Source organism: Sipha flava, unplaced genomic scaffold, assembly GCF_003268045.1.
Source record: "Sipha flava isolate LNK unplaced genomic scaffold, YSA_version1 192_pilon_pilon, whole genome shotgun sequence".
In the NCBI taxonomy this organism is placed as follows: Eukaryota; Metazoa; Arthropoda; class Insecta; order Hemiptera; family Aphididae; genus Sipha; species Sipha flava.
In genome coordinates this window covers 245,682-251,030 of record NW_020272724.1, presented here as the reverse complement: position 1 = coordinate 251,030, position 5,349 = coordinate 245,682, and the positions used below count along the sequence as shown (strand labels likewise).

Below are 5,349 nucleotides of genomic sequence, written 5' to 3'. Positions count from 1 at the left end.
ATATTATAACCAATTTCAATTCCTAAATATTTAATATTATATGTATATATATATAATATATATATGTATTGTTTCATAAAATCAGTATTTTTTATTTGTAATTGTGAATTTTCATTTTCATTTTTTTAGGTAATAAAAATGGTTCGGATTTGAAGGTAATATAATCAATAAAAAAGCATTTAAATTGTATAAAAAGGCAAAAAAAAAAGCATTTAATTTACATAAAAAATCAATTCAAAAATATACTACTAAATTAAATATATAAACTAGTTGGTATTAAAAAAAAAATCATTATCACGTACTTTGATAAGCTGTCTTCAGTAACACATTGACGGTTTGAACTCAAAATATTTTTATACATCGAAAAGGATTTTTTATTCGTCCACCGAAGTTATCGGGGCGTATTTCATACATAAATAATTATCTAAATTATGAATACTGCTTGTTAAATTGTTATCGATTGTTGTTTCTCCAATCAATACTTGGTTGAGTTTTTCGATATTTTCCCATTCTTTGTTCTTCGATATAACTTTGTTGAATTTATCTAAAATCAATTTAGCCATTTCTCCATAACATTCTTCGAATTTAATCTGTACATTATCCACAATATCTACACTTTTCGATGATAATACACCTAAGACATACACAGATATATTTTAATATATAAAATATGTAAAACACATAATAATATTTGTTACCTCATATTTTTAATTTTGTAATTGAGTCAGGCAAAAATCCAAAATTAGATACAATATACACCATATTACTTTGAATCGATGGAATTTTAAAAAGTATTTTAGATACTCTCACACATTCAGATTCTTCTTCGAATTCTTCGAATTCTTCAATTATAGATATCAGTTCATTGAAATTTGTACAATAGTATTTTACTGCATTGATCCATGTACTCCAACGTGTAATTACCGGTCTTGAATTTGGCAATCCTGGATATTTTTTCTTTCAAAATTACAATTCTCTTAGGACATTTTAAAAATGTATTTTTCATTTCAGAAATTAACTGGTCTACATTTTTATAATATACTCGTACTTTTTCACGAACGTTATGACATGCATGAGCTAAACAAGTTAAATATATAATATTCGGTTACAAAGTTTGAATTGAACTACCCGCTTTCTTCATATACGGAGCCGTGTCAGATATATAAAGCAAAATATTGTCGTATCTTAAATTAGTTGGCCACAGTATATGCATTGCTTTGTCAAATAGCTATGTAATCGTACTGCTATTATTTACCTTATCTAAATATTCTGTGTGAAGAAGATACAAATTTCCAGGACTTTCTTGTTATGGAATTCTATTATTTTAGTCATTTTTCGGCGCCCTGAATTTGTGGTTTCGTCAATACACACCCATATTTTATGTTCACCTATAGCATCACGATTTTTTGACATTACATCTTCATAGCATTTACCAAAATATTCTTTCCGTAATATTGATTCCCATGGAATATTTTTGTTGTAATATTTTGATAAAAAAATATCTAACGTCATTATTCAATTTATTCATAGGGCTTGATTGTGCACCATCGCGACGAGCGTCGAGGATTCGCGAAGATCACCGTCGGCATCCTCTCTTTTTGACCCCCACCGGTGACGCGCACCCGGCCGCCCGGGCCGTCGATCGTAGTGGTGTGTGCTGAAAAACTGGTTTGTTTTTGTGTGACACGTTCGCGCTTGGCCGGCCGATAACTATCGCGCCTGCGCCACCTTTCTTTTCCGTGTGTGTTATTTCCTAACGCCGATTCCTTTTTGTACGTGATTGTGGTCTGTCGTGCGTTTGATCCGCGACCGTTGGTCGATCTCGTGTGTGTGTCACCGCGTGTAGTGTAACGCGTCTTTTTTTAGATATTGTTGACCTCGTGGTCACTTTCGCGGCCTTGCGTCCCGTTTATCGCGCCGGTTGATTGGTGGACAGTGGTATTGTGCCATCCCCGTGCCCGTGTTTCACAAACTCGCTTTTGTCCGTGTTAGACAGTTCCTATTCGAGTGCGTTTGCCGTACGTCAACCTGTTTTCGGTTCGCGATCACTCTGGTTTCGGTGGTGTCCACGTGGTTTTCACCCGTGGTCCTGGTTACAAGCCGGTTCGTCGTGCGCGTCGCGCACGCCAGTAGTACCAACCTCGTTCCCGACACAAGCCATTCACCACCACGATTGTTGTCCGTTGCAGTCTGCCGGTTGGTAGCAGTGTTGATTGACGCTGCCCTCAAGGAGTCAGGTGTAGTGATTATCAGTTGAACCCTTATCACCACCACCCGAGATAAGATTGTTTTTATTTACTTATTGTCTGTAAACTTTAATAATAATAAGTTTGGTTTGTGCCCAAGGGCATATTATTAATTGGTCTATCATTTCTTTGGCCTTTTGTTGTCCTTGAATATCACCATCTCCTCCTCTCACCATATTTCATAATCTTCTTCAGAGCGCACGTTCGCGAGTGTCGCGCGGCCAGCTGGCGATAAATATTTTTCAAAGGCTCCGCGACGGTGCGTTCAAACAGAGCTATTTGCCACTACCAACGTGTTACACAAATCGTAATTTAAATTTGATTTAATGATATTTTTATGAATGAAAGGCTGAATTTCTTTACTATTTTCAATTTTTTCAAGCACATTTTTGTGTTTATCTCTTCTGAAATGTCGCTGTATATGGCTTTTTTTTTACTTGACACTTTGTCGTCTCAAATTTTATAGTATAAAATTAATCCATCGGTCAAAATAACATTTTCACCAAAATTTGTAACATACTTTTTCAACTTAGAATTGTGATTTTTTTAACTTTCGGCATAATTAAAAAAACAGAATAAAATAAACGCTTGGAAAAATTATTAAACGAAAATTGTGGTCAACAAATGCGGACAAACGAACAATCTTGAATCTACACATTGCTAAATACTCGATAAGACGGTAACGGATAGAGTATTCAGCGATATCGATAAATATTGCGAAGAATAAAACTCAATAAATATAAGTTTAAACATAACATCAACAATGCACAGTCTTCAATAGCTCTTATCGATTTGTAACGATAATATGTAAGCTATGTATAAAATTATTAAATCAACTGAAAATGTATGAAATCAACAATACAAAAAAGGCATTTACAAGTAAAAAAGGCAAAAAAAAATATACATTAGTCGTCTTAGAAATTAAAGGAAACACATTTTTGTACAAAAATTATTTTTTTGTTGTGATTATTAAAAGAAAGGCTTTTGCCTTCAAATCCGAACCCTTATTTATTACAAATAAATTATTTATTAAGGCGTGTGAAACAAATTATGTCTTATTTTTTTTAATAAAATACAATATTCCATACATAGTGATACTAATAATTTGAAAACATATTTTTATTCAGTTATAAAGAATCATTAAGTGTAATTATGTTTACATGGGTACTCCCATTATGTACTCATGTTCTCTATTGAAGATACATTATATTTTATAATATTGTCCCAGGTAAAAAGAATGAATCAATTATATTTATGCATTGCATTTTGATTAAACGTTAACATATTTTAGGTTAGTTTATTTATTAAGAGAGTAACAACTTTTATTTAAAAGTGAGCTAGCTGCCCACCGCGTGTGTTGCTAAAAAACAAAGCATTCAAATATACTAATACATCGGATCGTTTGAATCTACAATATAAACAGGGACGCCAGAATGGGGGGGGGGGGGGGGGGCCCATTGCCCCCCCTGAGATTTTCGCGTTACTTACAAAATTGGAAGTTATTTTACATAAAGCTGATCTTGGGTATTCAGTGACTATTCGACAATCCTTGTATCTAACAAGTATCTAACATTTTTTTTAATTAACAAATGATGATTCAATTAATTTATTTGCTTCAAACAAAAGGAGATTGTCATTACTTTTTGAATAAAATAATAAAATATGATGCGAATTCAATCAAATAAAGTTGTTTTTTGTTTAAACTTTATTATATTTTTTCTTATAAATATTAAAACTAATAACTAATAATGTAATTTTATATAAACTTAAATGAGTTTTGATTTTTAAAAAATTATTAATGATAGTAATACAAAATATGAGTAGATGAAATATGTAGCAGTAAATCTTCCTATAAGTATTTAGGTACTTACAATTTTTTTGCCCCCCCCTGTACTACATTTCTGTGGGCGTCCCTGAATATAAATAAACTTACAAAATTTATAATAAAAATTACCCATTTTAAAACAAACAATAAAACAAAATATTTAAATAAGACTTATATGTATTGAACCGTTCAGAGTATTAAGTATTAATCTACAATACAATTTTGAATTTGCTTTAAATCCATTTTCCCTAGAACCATAAAGCTTTCTATCTATATATATATTACACATACGCACGCATACGTATAAATACTATTAAGCATATTCGTGGTGTAAATACAATATTTAGAAAATAACACTACGCCGTCGATTAGCCTATTTTAATGATAATATTATGCTTTTACCGTACACCAACACAAAAATCGAAGTATAGTAATTACTAATTCATACAAAATGTACAACACCTAGCAGCATATCATTATTTACAGCAGTTATTATAATTTCGTATAATTTTTTAGAAAATCGAATCGAACAAGATTTATGTTGCTCGTATAACCGAGCAATTTTTTTATTGAACACGCATTCTTCAACAACAGCGCAATGTATATATTTTACCGTAGTATTATGATATAATTCATATGACATGATATTCTAAACTATACTTTTTGAAAATGTGAAATTTCTGAATTTTTCGGGTCAGTTCAAATTTTCGATTAATGGTTATTTAGAATTTTACATAATAGAGATTTTCTTACGTATCCTGACCGAAATCAAAAGGATATTACTCGTACATACTTGTTCACATATTTTATGTTCCATTGCTAATCGTTTTCCATCAGCTTGAATAACAATGCTCGTAGGAACGAGCGCAAAACGTCATATTTTTTATATTATTGATAATTTTTATTTTCAAATTAATAGTTATGCCGACCCTGCACTCAGGTGAGCGAATCATCGGCGTATTTTAAGGAGGCGAAGGGACGATCGACCCCCTGAATCCGTATTTAAAGAATTGATTATATGTAAGATACACATTTCAATTTTTTTTTAATGTGGACCATTTTATAACCAAATCAAATTACGCGTGGCTGTGAATACTGAATTAGGCTTTTTGTCGGGTCCATACTTAGTGAAAAATCAAATAAAACACAAGCGTAACTTTCAAAACACAGACAGGTGTTAAAAAAGAACTACACAAAAGTCGATTTTATGTGGATCCGGTATTAGATTATAATTAAAAACCATAACAATTTTACTTAAAAATGTTGAGCTTGAATTAA

General features: G+C 31.7%; 1 pseudogene; it reads right to left on the bottom strand.

Moving 5' to 3' along the window:
• Positions 1 to 286: 286 nt before the first annotated feature.
• LOC112681589 lies at positions 287 to 2,422 on the bottom strand (annotated as a pseudogene).
• Positions 2,423 to 5,349: the final 2,927 nt, after the last annotated feature.